General features: G+C 35.4%; 1 pseudogene; it reads right to left on the bottom strand.

Moving 5' to 3' along the window:
• Positions 1 to 10,989: 10,989 nt before the first annotated feature.
• Positions 10,990 to 16,064, bottom strand: LOC122894347 (annotated as a pseudogene).
• Positions 16,065 to 16,277: the final 213 nt, after the last annotated feature.

The following is a 16,277-nucleotide window of genomic DNA, read 5'->3' as shown; positions in this document are numbered from 1 at the left end:
GCTTTATAGCAAGTCTTGAAATTGAGTGGATTCAGTCTTCTGACTTTGTCCTTCTCCTTCAATATTGTTTTTTGCTATTCTGGGTCGTTTGCCTCTTCATATAAACTTTAGAAATCAGTTTATTGATAGCCACAAAATAATTTGCTGAAATTTTGATTAGGGCTATGTGGAATCTATAGATCACTCCATGATATACAAATGCTATTAAGCATTTGCTGGTGTCACATCTGCTGATATCTCATTGACCAAAGTAAGTCACATGGACAAACCTAGAGTCAATGGAGGCAACTACATCAGGATGTAGATAGCGAAAGTATAATTCATTAGGGGTCAGGAATTAACAATTTACCAAAATACTATAGTATTACCTCCCCCTTTATCAATCACAAAGAGATTTTACTAGCTTTCTTTTTCAGATACAAAAATTAAGGTTCAGAAATATGTAAGTTCTCAGGGCCATTCAGCTAATTAATACTAATAGCAAACATCCACATAGTATTTTCTCTGTGCCATGCCGTATTCTAAGCACTTGGCATATATCACTCAGTTAACCTTCCTTATCCAAGATTGGTTAGTGATACCACTAGTACCATCAGTACCATTTTTATCCCATTTTACAAATGAGGAAATCAAGGCACAGAGATGCTAAACAACATGCCCAGGATGACATAATTAATAAGTGGGATGACCACAATTCAAGTTGTATGAGTCTCCACATGAAGCCTTATTCTTAGGACTAATGCTATTTCTGTGTTACCCACAGTATACAATAAGTCTTTTATTGTATAGTGTGAATCTTAGCCTCTTCCTTGGGCCCCTGGAGTTCTGTTTGAGAGCATGAATCCTGAAAGCTGAGAATTTAGGGCCTACTAAATAGGCCCATCATATGTGATTTTAGCCCAAGTATTCAAGAATGAGGGGAGTCCTATATTTTACCCAAATATGATGCATTTAATATTTTTTAAACAGCTTTGTGAATCAGGATTAAATAATACCAGTTCCTAAAATAAACTCCAGATGTTTAATATTTGACCCAACAAAGGTTTATTTCTCACTTATAACCCATTGAGGGTCAGTAGTATCCCTATGCTGTGGTCATATTACCTTCTTCAGGTTGGCTTAGTGTCATCCAGACAACAGATGGAAATAAGAAAAAACAATTATGAAAAAGCTACATTCTAAATTTTTTCATTTATATTCATTCCATGAGTAAGAATTAGTTACATAGTCTAGAACGCTAAGGGTCTGGTAAATGTAATTTAGCCAGGTGCTGAGGAAGAATAAACAGATTTGTAGAGTATCTGGTCAGTCTCTGCAAAGCAATTTTTTCTATTTATTTAAACAAGTATAAAAATATACTTCATATATAATATATGAAGAACTGCTTTACCTCAGCACCCTTTCAAAATAGTACTCTGCTCCCTTAGGGAATCTATGTTTTGAGGTAATTTTGGTTTGAAGCTATGTTTGGATGAGTTTAACAAACTTGTAAAAACTCAGGAAAATGCTGAGGAGGGAGAAGTTTTTGTTCCTAATAAGGCTTATAAGGACTGTATATGACTTTTTTTCCATATAACTTTAGAAAGGGATCATAAAATAAGCGTGAGCTATCTCTGGCAAAACCGTGAGGGAAGTGAAGCTGCACAATGCTTTCCTTTCCCCCTTCCTTGTTGGATTTCTCCCTCTTCATCCTTCCATTTCCAGGTACCAGGACCCTCATACTGACTGTCAAGCACACCTCCCCTTCTCTCTCAGAATTTTCCAGACTTGTGTCCCATCAGGGCTTTGTATGGTGCCTAATCATAGAAACTACTTTGTAGTTAGGTATTGACAACTGATTAGCTAAATGTGATGTCATTTCCAGAGATGTTTGCAATTCAACAGGCATTCTAGGGAATGTAACACTTAAGAAGAATGAAATCCCAGGGTGCCTGGGTGGCTCAGTGGTTAAAGCCTCTGCCTTCGGCTCAGGTCATGGTCTCAGGGTCCTGGCATCGAGTCTTGCATCAGGCTCTCTGCTCAGCCGGGAGCCTGCTTCCTCCTCTCTCTCTGCCTGCCTCTCCGTCTACTTGTGATATCTGTCTGTCAAATAAATAAATAAAATCTTAAAAACAAAAAAGAAGAATGAAATCTGTCCATTCTGTTGGGACTTAGAGGACAGCAGCAAGCCTACAGGGCTTTTTAGTGTGGCTTCCAATACGTATCTCATAGGTATTCACCAAGAGAGGTTATAAAGGGAGTCTACTCATACATTCATGGAGGCCTATGACACTTCCGCATAACTAATGCTGGGGCTAGTAGTTCTCCATATCCTGCTTTCTTACTAATTCTATTATAATAGCAACTCATTTTTCAGTCATCTTTCCTCTCTCCATTTTTAAAAAAGATTTTATTTATTTATTTGACAGAGAGAGTACAAGCAGGCAGAGTGTCAGGCAGAGGCAGAAGGAGAAGCAGGCTCTCTGCTGATCAAGGAGACTGATACAGGGCTCAAACCCAGGATCCTGGGATCATGACCTGAGCAGAAGATAGCCGCTTAGTACTGAGCCACCCAGGTGCCCACTCTCTAGCTACTGTTAACAAGTACCTGAAAAGAAGGGAAGAGATTATAGAGGAAAACTCTTAGTTTTTCCCCAATGAGAATGATATGAGCTGTGGTTTTTCATATATAGCCTTTACTATATTGAAGTATGTCCCTCTAAACCTACTTTGCTGAGGGTTTTTCTTATGAATGAATATTGTACTTTGTCAAATGATGTTTCTGCATCTATTGAAATGACCATATGGTTCTTATCCTTTCTGTTATTAATGTTTATTGATTTGCAAATGCTGAATCACTCTTTTATCGGAGGAGTAAATCCCACTTGATTGTGTGTTTTTATTTTTTGGGAGGAGGGGGATGTCCATTCAGGTCATCTGCCCATTTTTTAATTGGATTTTTTTTTTATGTTGAGCTGAGTAAGTTCTTTACGTATTTTGGATATTAACTCCTTATCTGATATATCATTTGCAAATATCTTCTCCCATTCAGTAGGTTGCCTTTTGTTTTATTGCTGGTTTCCTTTGCTGTGCAAAAGACTTATTTTGGTGTAGTCCCAGTAGTTTATTTTTGCTTTTATTTCCCTTACCTGAAGAAATATATCCATTAATTTGGTGCTAAGGCCAATTTTCATGCCTAACTGGAGATGTTTTCTTGTAGGAGTTTTATGATTTCAGGTTTCACATTTAGGATTTTAATCCATTGTGTGTTTATTTTTGTGTGTAAAGAAAGTGGTCCAGTTTCATTCTTTTGTATGTAGCTGTCCACTTTGCCCAGCATCATTTATTGAAGAGACAGTCTTTCACCCACTGTATATTCATGTCTCTTTTGTCATAAATTAATTGACCATATAAGCATGGGTTTGTTTCTGGGCTCTCTATCTTGTTCTGTAGATCTATGTGTCTATTTTTGTGCCAGTACCATATTGTTTTGATTTACTGTAGTTTGTAATGTATCTTGAAATCTGAGATTGTGATACCAATAGCCTTGTTCTTTTCTCTCAAGATTGCTTTGGCAGGGGGCACCTGGGTAGCACAGCAAGTTAAGCATCGACTCTTGGTTTGGGCTCAGGTTGTAATCTCAGGGTTATGAGACTGAGCCCTGTGCCAGACTCCACATTTAGTGCAGAGTCTTCTTAGGCTTCTCTCTCCCTCTCCCTTTGTCCTTCCCCGAAGTTTGCACTCTTTCTGTCTCTCTCTTAAATAAACAAATAAATCTGTAAGAAAAAAAAAAAGATTGCTTTGGCAAGGCACTTGGTTGGCTCAGTTGGAAGAGCATATGACTCTTGGTCTTGATTCTTGAGTTTGAGTCCCACGTTGGGTATAGAGAATTCTTATAATAAATAAATTAAAAAATTTTTTTTAAAAAAGATTGTTTTGGCTATTTGGGGTCTTTTGTTGTTTCATTCAAATTTTAGGATTTTTTTGCTCTAGTTCTGTGAAAAATGCTATTGACATTTTGAGAGGGATTGCACTGAATCTGTACATTGCTTTGGGTAATTGGAGATTCTAAATACAAGTACAGTATATCTTTCCATTTGTTTGTATCATCTTCAATTTCTTTCATCAATGTTTGGTGGTTTCCTGAGTATATGTCTTTCACTTCCTTCATTATATTTATTCCTGGTTATTTTATTCCTTTTGGTACAATTATAAATGGGATTGTTTTCTTAATTTCTCTTTCTGCTAGTTTGTTATTAGTGTATAGAAATGCAGTAATTTTTATGTATTAATTTTGTGCCCTGCAAATTTACTAAATTCATTTATTAATTCTAATTTTTTTTGGTGGATTCTTCAGAATTTTCTACGTATGGTATCATGTCATGTGAAAATACTCAGTTTTACTTCCTTCTTACCAATTTGGATGCTTTTTATTTCTTTCTCTTATCTGATTTCTACAGCTAGGACCTCCAGTACTATGTTGAATAACAGTGGTGACAGTGGACAATCCTTGTCTTCTTCCCAATCTTAGAGATGAAAATTCTTTCAGTTTTTTATTATTGAGTATGTTAGTTGAGGATTTTTCATATGTTACTTTAAACCTAGTTTGCTCACAGTTTTTATCATGAATAGATGCTGTATTTTGTCAAATGTTTTTTCTGTATCTTTTGAGATAATCATTTTTTTTTTTAAGATTTTATTTATTTATTTGACAAAGAGAGATCACAAGCAGACGGAGAGGCAGGCAGAGAGGGAGATAGAGGGAAGCAGGCTCCCCCCTGAGCAGAGAGCCCGACGTGGGACTCGATCCCAGGACCCCAAGATCATGACCTGAGCCGAAGGCAGCGGCTTAACCCACTGAGCCACCCAGGCGCCCGAGATAATCATTTTTTAAAAAATTAAAAATTTAAAAATTTTTTAAAAAATTAAAAATTAAAAAGTCTTCCTCTTGTTAATGTGATGTATCACACTGATTGAACCACCCTTGCATCCCTGCGATGCGAATAAGACCCACCTGGTTGTGGTAAATGATCCCTTAAATGTATTGTTAAATTCAGTTTGCTAATATTTTGTTGAGTTTTCCATCTATGCTCATCAGGGATATTATCTTACAGTTTTCTGGGTTTGTTTGTTTGTTTGTTTGTTTGTTTTTTGTAGGGTCTTTGGTTTGGTTTCAGAGTAATGCTGGCCTCATAAAATGAATTTGGAAGTTTTCCTTCTTCTTCTATGTTTTGGAATAGTTTGAGAATAGGTGTTACCTCTTCTTTAAATGTTGGTAATTCACTCATTAAGCCACATGGACTTTTTTTTTGGGGAATTTTTTGATTACCAATTCAATTTTGTTACTAGTAATCATTCTATTCAAGTTTCGTATTTTTTTTTTGATTCAGCAATAGAAGATTGTATGTTTCTAGGAATTTATCCATTTCTTCTAGGTTGTTGAGTTTGTTGATACATAGTTTTTTATAGTGTTCTCTTACAACTCTTTGTATTTCTGTGGTTGTTATTTCTCTTACTTAATTTCTGCTTTTACTTGAGTCTTCTCTCTTTTCTTGATGAGTCTGACTAAAGGTTTATCAATTTTGTTTTTGTTTTCTTTTAAAGAAACAACACTTGTTTTCCTTCATCTTTTATATTTTTTTTTAGTCTCTATTTTATTTATTTCTGCTCTAGTATTTATTATTTCTTTTCTTCTACTAAATTTGGACTTTTTTTTTCTTTTTCTAGGTCCTTTAGGTGGAGTTGAGTTGTCTTGTGTCTTGAGATAGGCCTGTTATCACTATAAACTTCCCTCTTAGAACTGCTTTTGCTCTGTCGCAAAGACTTTGCACCATCATGTTTTCATTTTCATTTGTCTCCATGTATTTTTTAATTTCATTTTTGATTTCTTTGTTGATCCATTGGTTCCTTAGCAGAGTGTTTTTTAGCCTCATGCATTGTATTTTTTCCAGTTTTTTTCTTATAATTGATTTCTAGTTTTATACCATTGCAGTCAGAAAAGGTGCCTGATATGATTTCAATCTTAAATTTACAGAGACTTGTCCTATGGGTTAACATGTGACCCATCCTGTATAGTGTTCTATGTACACTTGAAAAGAATGTATATTCTATTGTATTTGGATGAAATGTTCTGTATACATCTGTTTGGTTCATCTGGTCTAATGTGTTATTCAAAGCCATTGTTATCCTTGTTAATTTTCTGTGTGGATGATCTATGCATTGATGTAACTGGGTGTTAAACTCCTATACTACTATTATATTACTCTCAGTTTCTTCCTTTATGTCTGTTACTATTTGCTTTATATACTTAGCTACTTCTACATTGGTAGGATAGATATTTGCTGTTGTTATATCTTCTTTTTGAATTGATACCTTTTGATATCATTTTGCAACGTCCTTCTTTGTCTCTTGAATCAGTCTTTATTTTAAAGCCTATTTTACCTGACATAAGTATTGCTACCCCAGCGTTTTTTCACTTCCATTGCATGGAACACCTTTTTTCATCACTTTACTTTCAGCCTGTTTGTGTCCTTAGGTCTGAAGTGAGTCTCCTGTAGGCAGCATATAGATAGGTCTTTTTTTTTTTTTTTTTTTTTTTAAATCCATTTAGTCACCCAATGACTTGGGATTGGAGTATTCAGTCCGTTTACATTTAATTGTTGATTAATATATACTAATTGCTATTTTGTTAACTGGTTTCTAGTTGATTTTGTAGCTTTTCTTTGTTCCTTTCTCTCTTCCTTTGTGGTTTGATGCTTTCTTTAGTGTTATTCTTTGATTTCTTTATCTTTTGTTTCTGAATTTACTGAGACCTTGTTTTACGGCCTGGAATATGGTCTATCTGGTAAATCTTTTGGGTGGACTTAAAAACAGTGTGTATTCTGCCATTGTTGAGTGGAGTCTTTGAAAACATCACTTGAATCAAGCTGGTTGTAAATATTAAAATCTTCCATATCTTTGTTGACTAGCTACTTGTTCTATCAATTATTGAGTGAAGGATATTGAACTCCCTATTTGTGAAGATGTCTATTTCTATATGTATTTTGCAGCTCTTTATTAGGCAAATACATTATTTAGTATATTTATACCCTCTTAATGATTTGACTGCTTTAACATTATGCTGACCTTCTTTATCCCTGGAAATATTCTTTGCTCTGAAATCTACTTTCTCTGGTACAACTATAGCCATTCTAGATTTCTTTTGACTAGTATTAGTTGCAATTTTATTTTTCACCCTTTAACTTTAAGCTATTTGTGTCTTTATTTTTAAAGTGAATTTTTTATAAGTAGTATGTAGCTGAGGATTGCTTTTTAAAAAAATCCCTTATGAAATTCTTTGCCTTTGGGGCACCTGGGTGGCTCAGTGGGTTAAAGCCTCTGCCTTTGGCTCAGGTCATGATCTCAGAGTCCTGGGATTGAGCCCTGCATCGGGCTCTCTGCTCAAGTGGAAGCCTGCTTCCTCCATTCTCTCTGCCTGCCTCTCTGCCTACTTGTGATCTCTGTCAAATAAATAAATTAAAAAAAAAAAAGAAATTCTTTGCCTTTTAATTAATTGTATTTTATTGAGTATATTTTAGTGATTTCATTTTACTTCTTTTGTTAGCTTTTTAGCTGTAACTTTTTGTTTCATTACATCAGCAGTTGTTTCAGAGTTTATAGCAGCCAAATTTAACCCATCACAGTCTGCTTTTAAGGGATATTATAACACTTCACGTATATTATAAGAATTGTTGTATAGTATACTTCCATTTCTTTACTCCTGATTTTAATGCTATTTAATGCTATGTACTTTATTTATACATATACATCTCACAAAAACAAAAACAAAACAAAAAACTTTATCATTGTATTTAATAAAATATTTAAATAATAAGAAAAATCTTACATATTTACCATTTAGCTACTCTACATTTACCATGTAGTTTATCATGTAATTACTATGATGATCTTCATTTCTTTGTATAAATCTAGATTTCTATCCATCATCATTCTTCTATTACCTGAAGATTGGCTAGTGATGAATATTTATTTTAAAAAATAATTTTGGGGGCGCCTGGGTGGCTCAGTGGGTTAAGCCACTGCCTTCGGCTCAGGTCATGATCTCAGGGTCCTGGGATCGAGGCCCGCATCGGGCTCTCTGCTCAGCAGGGAGCCTGCTTCCTCCTCTCTCTCTGCCTGCCTCTCTGCCTGCTTGTGATCTCTCTCTGTCAAATAAATAAATAAAATCTTTAAAAAAAAATAATAATTTTGGGGAGATAGATTTGTAGCTTGACAGTTGTTTTTTCTTTAAATATTTTCAAGACGTAACTCAACTGTTTTTCACATTGTTTCTAATGAGAAATCTGTTGTCATTCTTATCTGGGCTTCTCTGTACATAATATGCTATTTATTATGTAAATGTACTAAAACTGTAAAGGATTTTCTCTTTTTTACTTTTTTTCCTCACTGGTTTTAAGCAATTGGATTATAATATAACTTGGTGAAGTTTTCTTTATGTTTCTTTGTGTTTTTTTGTGTGTAGGGTTTATGGAACTTCTATGAAACTTTTTTTTTTTTTCAATTTATTTATTTTCAGAAAAACAGTATTCATTATTTTTTCACCACACCCAGTGCTCCATGCAAGCTGTGCCCTCTACAATACCCACCACCTGGTACCCCAACCTCCCACCCCCCCGCCACTTCAAACCCCTCAGATTGTTTTTCAGAGTCCATAGTCTCTCATGGTTCATCTCCCCTTCCAATTTACCCAAAAGCACATACCCTCCCCAATGTCCATAACCCTACCCCCTTTCTCCCAACCCCCCTCCCCCCAGCAACCCACAGTTTGTTTCGTGAGATTAAGAGTCACTTATGGTTTGTCTCCCTCCCTATCCCATCTTGTTTCATGGATTCTTCTCCTACCCACTTAAGCCCCCATGTTGCATCACCACTTCCTCATATCAGGGAGATCATATGATAGTTGTCTTTCTCCACTTGACTTATTTCGCTAAGCATGATACGCTTTATGGAACTTCTATGGGTTTATAGTTTTTCATTGTATTTGAAATATTTGAGACAATATTTCTCCAACTATTTTTTGTGTCTCATTCCCTTTCCTTTGTAAACTCCAGTTATACATATATTAGGCTGCTTGAATGTATCCCATATCGCACTGTTGCTTTTTAAAAATTAAGAAATTTCTTTGTTTTTGTTTAGATAGTTTCCATTACTTTTTTTTTAAGTTTACTGATTATTTTACTAAAATGCCTGGTCTGCTGCCAATCCTAAACAATGTAGTTTTCATTGCAGACATTATTATCTTCACCTCTGTGTATCTGATTAGGATTCTTTTTTATAGCTTCTATGTTTGTACATAACTTTTGAACATTTGTAATACAGTTATAGTAATTGCTTTGTAATGCCCATTTCCTGTCTACTAATTTTAACATCTGTGTCAGTCTGAGTTGGTTTCAGCCGATTTATTTTCATTCTCATTATGAGATGTATTTTCCCTGCTTCTTTGTATGTTTGGTAATCTTTAATTAAATGCCAATTAAATTGGCTTTGTGACTTTAAATATTTGGGTTCTAGATATTTTTGTATTCCTATGAATATTCTTTTTTATAAAAAGATGTATTTATTTTTATTTGTGGGGGAAGGAAGGACAGAGGCAGAGGGAGAGGGAGAACCTCAAGCAGACTCCCCACTGAGTGGGGAGCCTGATGCAGGGCTCAATATCAGGACCCTGAGATCATGACCTGAGCTGAAATCAAGAGTCAGACACTTAACTGACTGAGCTACACAGGCACCCTTCCTATGAATAGCCCTAAACTTTGCAGTTTAATTAGTTGGAAACAGTTTCTTTTGAGTTTGCTTTTAAGAGCTGTTACGTGGCATCTGAGGAATATTTAGTCTAGGACTAATTTGAAATTTCTTTCTCTTTACTAATGCACCTCCATTTTGTTATTTCCTATGCCTTGTAAATCATCAGGTTTACCAGTCTGGCTAGTGCAAAAAAGGCATTATTCTGACCTTGTGTAAGGGCCAGGCACTGCTCCCTCTAATATTCTCTCATCATTCTTTTCTTTGCCTCAAGTGGTTTCCTCATATATATACACCAGATAGTACTCAGTTAAGTACTTATCTCCAGAATTATTTCTCTGTGCAATTCCTGTCTCTGTCCTGTGAACTCTAGCCTCCTTGGTCTCTCTGGACACTTAGCCTTGTCTACTTAACTCAGGGAATCTGCTGGGCTCTATTTGGTTTCCCCCACCTTGCACTGTACATTCTCAGCTCTCTCAAGGGAAAAAGCTAGGGCAATAGTAGAGCCTACTTCATTTGTTCTCCATCTCCCAGGTATCACAACCCTCTGTTCTCTGATCTATTGCGTTTTGAGAATGGTAGTTTCATATTTTGTTTGTTGTCTGTTTTTGCTGTTGTTGTTATTTCAGATGAGAGAGTAAATCTCGTTTCTATTATTCAATCTATTACAGAATGTCATTATGTTTTCATTATGTTGTTTTTATTTTATTATAGATTTATAGATTATCATTTCTTAATGGTTAGTGCTTTTAATGGCCTGTATAAGCAACCATTGAATATTCTGAGGTATCAAAATATTCTCTTTGTTTTCACTTTAAAGCTTCATTTGTTTTATCTCTTGCATTTAGATGTGCAATCAGCCTGGAATTTATTTTTGTATATGGTGTAAAGTAGAGGTCAAGAAGATTTTTGTGTGTGTGTGTATGTATGTATGGATATGCAATTGACCCATCGCTACTTACTGAAAAGATCATATTTTCTGCACTTCACTGGAGTGTCACCTTTGTCATAAATCAGGTGACTTTACATACATTACTTTGTTTATAAACTCAGTTCTGTTCCATTTTCAGGCTTCTTATAATACCACACTTTTTCTAATTAGTATCTTCAAATGTTAATTATATAAAATCTAAAGGAAGAATGGCATGTAGGGAGATGGCATTTTTAGTCTTCCTTCCGTAAGTCACTTGCTATTTGCAAGGGCTAGTGTCATAAGATGCTAAAGACCATGGACAAATACTGTTCATCTGACACCTGAATCCAGCCATCCTGATTGGTATGATAATGCCTGAATGTATCTGTCAATGCTGGTAAGGAAATCATGGAATGTTGCACTTAGGAGACCACAGAAACTTCACTGTCACTGATCATGCATTCTGCAAGAAGACTCAGCCTTGGATGAAGTCATCAAATGATTTGTCCCTGTCCACATCTGTCAGACTTGTGAAGGAGGATGTCCTGAAACTGGTCAGAGAGCTGGTACCCTGAGAGTGCTTGCCTGAGCTTATTCTTCTCAATAATCCTAGAGTTGTCCCTGTGATAAGAGTGGAAGATGTTCTGCTAGTCTGTGATGTACTTACAGATGCCAGTGAACTTGCTTTTTTCTTTCAAACACAGACAAAATGGAAAAGTCAACTGATTAAATGGAGTCCATATCTCATTGGATAGTGCTTGCTGAAGCTTGTTGTCCAATATCACCCCACTCCTATCTTTATCAACCCTTTGGAAAACATGCCACAAGGAGCTCTGGTCTGATTGTGCTGCACCTCTGGCAGGGCTGGCCCAAGGCCTAGGCAGTAGGATAGGTGCCATGGGCTCAGTTGCACAGCTGGGCTGAGGCACTGGGGGAATATGAGAGGTGTTTAGGTTTTACTCTGTAAAATTGACAGATCTGATTAACATCATGGTAAAAATAATTTAATGGATCCACAAGAGCTTTTCTCTTGTGCAAAATATCTATTTATCACTGAAATTTGAAAAACTGTTTAAGAAAATGATTTTTGCCTAATTCATGTTGTCAAATTGAATGTCAAATACATAGGTATAATAGTGGATGAAGTAACTCAAGGAACTTTCTAGAAATAGATTCTAACTCTTTAAGAGTTTAGTTATTGATGGAATTTCTTCCTGAAGGTAGCAGAAGAAAATCCACTAAAAAATTCTTTTATTAAATAAGTGTTAAAGGAAACATTCTGACACATCAAAGTTAGAGGATAAGCTCCAAGTCTCATAGTCCATGAGAACTTAACTTGTGGTTTTTAGTCATTTGTATTTGGGTCATTGGTCATGCCTAATTAAAACAGTGAAACAAAAAGTGTAAAAATACAAGAGCTATTTGTTTGGGACTGAACTCAAAACCAGAGGATTTTAAGAATTTTTTTGTTGAGGGATTGTTTTTGTTTTTAATATTTGGTCTGACATGATCTCTGAAACATTATTCTATGAGCACTTTGGGTGAGGGAATCAAGTATAAAGTGAGGCAAGATGCAAGGTATATCTATATAATAACATTTGGGTGAAAAGTAAAGACCTTAATTGATCATATTTTTCCAAACAGATATATCTGACATCATGTAATTTACCAAGATCTACTACCAGTTTGTCCTCTTTTCCTACAGGTATTTAGCATCAGTAACTGTGATGATAATCTCAAATACCAGGCACTTGTGTTTCATGAATATGTGTTGAATTGAAATAAATTTTGCTTATAAAAGCAGAGAAAATCTTGTTTCTTGTCAAAACAACAAAAGTAGTAGTTAACTCGAGAAAAAGCCATGTTAATAATAATTTCTATAAAGGTAATAGTCATTTTATTATATCATCTATAGGCTTATTATGAAAGACCTAAAAATGTGATACCTTTGCAATCAGGTGAAGGAGAGGCCCTGCTTTTTTTATGATGTTATTCTCCAATTAGTGTGTGACTAATAGAGAAAGTATGTGACTCTTGGGGCATCCCTGCAGGTACAGTGAATGAGCAAATTCTTAGCAGCATTATGACATCACCAGGGAGCGTGACTTGGGTCAAGAGCTTGGCAGGAGGCTTTGGGAACAGCAGAATCAACAGCAATCAGGATTGGCAAGCCAACATACTGGCCACCATAAAACTGAAAAGAGAGCTTATTGTACCTCATGCACAGCAGCAGGTTTAACAGAAAAGTAGACATGTTTATAGTCCCAGATTTACAGCATGCTTTATAAACACCTTATTACTTAGAATCCAGTCTGCTGTCCTAGAAACTAAGAATGTGACTTTGTTAAGCGGTAGGATTTGTTGACATAAATGTCTTGACTAAGTTTGCCATTGTGGTTAACCCAAACGCATTTACTCCTGGGAAAGTAAACACAAGCAAACAAAATGCCTCTTATACTACAATACAGTAAGTTTCAAATTGACCAAACTTAATGCTATGACATAAATATGCTTAATGTTTATGGAATTTTTTAGAAACATTTTGCCATGTTGGGCTTACCATCCTGTATAAGTCTTACTAAATGGGAATGTGTTTTCAGAATTACATGTGCTTAAAGACTTCGTCAGATATATTCAGAAAACCTGCCATGAATACTGGGGCTGACCACGCAGCAAATAAAATGGGTCATGGTCTCCTCAGACATTAATGTGGATAAATCAGTTCTGCACCATGTAATAGCTACACACTGAAATGGTTACCAACAATTAAAAATAGAGAACTACTGGAAAATAATGTTGAATAAATATTATAAAACCACATGAAAATACGTTCAAGGAAGACAAAGTATCTGGCTGGAACCCACAAAGTTGAAAAAATTCCTAGGGAAAAAAATGAAAATTCAGACTGATCTTCTGCTGCTTAAAAATTTATCTAAAACCCTTGGTTCGGGGTAGATTGTTGAAACTACAGACTCAGGACCATTGGAGAATAACATAATCAACTTAGCAGGTTTCATAGCCTTTCAGGCTTACAGTCAACAGTCTTCAAGCCTCAAAAATTCTATAGCAAAAAACTTCTTTCAGTTATATACAAATGGGTAGCCATGAGTACATAGTTTGGATCTAAAATAATGACCAACTTGTTTTGAAACAGAATTTATGTCAATAAAGATCTACAGAAAATTAAGAAGATGCTGTCTCTGCAATTGCAGAATAAAATGTGAACAATATACAGTTGCTGATTTACCAGATCCTACAAAGTGGGTCCTATAAATGATAAGAACTTGGGAATTTTTCTGACAGCACAGTGTAGTTGGCTTCATAAGCTACAGCAAAGAAAAATGACCACATGAAGCCATGAAAACGTGTTTACAAGTTTAAGATACGAGAAATACTGTTCTGCAGTAGCATATTCAAGAATGATATCAGGGATTTAGTTGACTAAGCTCCATGAGTCTTCTCCTAATCAAATGTAAGCCCTGTTAACAGAAGTAAAATATTTAAAAAGAGAGTTAACGGTTGCAATTACTGTGCATAGGTCTGGGCACACAAATTAAAACTGACATTGACAAACTAAAGGAAACCCAAAGGAAAGTAATTTGAACAGAAATTAGGACCACATAGTCTCACATTATGAGATAGTTGAAAAAGGATGTTTAGTTTGTAAAAAAATGTTTCAGAGAAATATGATCATTGACTCAGATACATGGAATATAACACAATCTAGCTTTGTTCCAGTTTCAACAAATATAAATTATAAGGAAACCAACAAAACATGAGAATGAACATTCTATTTCTAAATAAACAAAACTGTCTAAAAATAGGATGGCCTTCCTTGGGAGGATGGACATCACTGGAAATGTTGAAAGGTTGAACAACCTGCTGGTGGTTATTGTAGAAGAGACTAAAGTTCTGTAGGGAAGGGGAGATTGGACTATATAGACTGGTTTTCAAATCATTTAATGGAACCTTAGAATCTTCAGTGAAACAAACTGAGTAATATGTTAGAGCTCTGCCTTTTTTTTGTCTTCCCTTTATTCAAGGCAGTTTGGGTCAAATTTATTTTATATATGGCACTCTACCCAAGATTTAATTTTATAAAAGTTTTGTGCTACTAAAAAAAAATCTCATAAACCATACAGAAGATGATTTCTGAAGTTAATTCTGATGTTATTACATGATTCAGATGTGAAAAATTCCATCTTTGTGGTGTGACCCACTGTCATGTTTCTAAGACCAGAGGAGATCTGTTTAATGAAATGCTGGTACTCAGAGGGCTTAGAGGATTATATGTGAAGGAATAGCAACTGGTTACTAACAAGACTGTGGCTTAGGCAGAAGAGAATAATTCATAGCAGGGATGTGGTCAAGGTAAATTTCTAAGATAATCAGAAGAAAAAACCTACAGTCTAGAGATGTGACATATTGGAGTAATTTCTAAAACCACGTGATTATTGTTCACAATATTGTGAAAGAGAAAACATCCCTGGCCTTCAAGGGATGTCTCAGTGTTGATATTCCTTAAATCAGATTTCATTTACAGTGAAGCACTCATTTTGAGTTACTTGTAGAAAGCTTAAGTCTCTGAGGTCAGGGAAGAAGGCTGATTTAATTTTTTATGTTATCTTAGCATGTTAAGGTCACTGGGATAATTCCAGAGAAAGGGTGCATCTTCCTTTGACCTTCTTCTTTTAAGGAAAGCAGTTGATAATTAGAAATTTTATCCTAGACCTGATCTCATTTTGTCTCCCAATGATGAGCCAAGGAACATAGGACATGCATTTTCACATTTAATTCTGAGATGAGAGAATTGGATTTCAGAAACAATCAGTGACCTGTCCAGATCACACAGCTAATTCATGGGGGACCAGGATGAAATCTCTCTTGATCCCAAGTTTAAAACTCTTGTAATATTTTTAGCACGTGGATTCTTTAACTAAGGAGCTCTGATAAAGCTCAGAGATCCCTTAAACTGTGTCTTTCTTCTTCTAATTTCTTTGTGTCTGACATATAGTAACTGCTATTTGACACAGCCTTAGTTTTGGATGTATAGTGAACAAAAATCCTCACTTGGATTCAAATAGTAACATCTCTATTAAAAATCAACAGTTCTCTAGAAATAAACAGGTCTATTAAAAAAACTTAATTCAGTGACTCAGCAAATCATGTTGTGATAGCTTTCAGTAATTACTTTTTATTTTTGTTTTTGTTTTTCTAAGTGTCTATGGTAAGAGAAGCATGCAGAAAAACATCAGGTTTTGCATGCCCTTTTATTTTCATTACCTCTTCTACTACTTGAGAATGTCTGGCCTTTACCAGCCTGCTGAATTTCTGGCAGGTGGACCAGTCTTGGCAAAACATCCTGGATCATATTAGCTGAAAATAAATGTAAAGGCACCATAAGAAGCTAGATTTCCCCCAAATGGTGCCCTGGAAGAGGGTTCATTTTTCTTGACTGTTCAGTTTCTAGTTTGAGTCTTCAAAGTCCAGACTGCCAGGGTCTTGGATGTAAGAATTATTATTAAAAAAAAAAATAATTCTAATATGGCCTCTATGGGAAACAGAGAAAAAGCCACTGGGATTT

The sequence above is a fragment of the Neovison vison genome, chromosome 1, assembly GCF_020171115.1.
Source record: "Neovison vison isolate M4711 chromosome 1, ASM_NN_V1, whole genome shotgun sequence".
In the NCBI taxonomy this organism is placed as follows: Eukaryota; Metazoa; Chordata; class Mammalia; order Carnivora; family Mustelidae; genus Neogale; species Neogale vison.
This window is presented reverse-complemented; position numbering and strand designations above follow the sequence as displayed.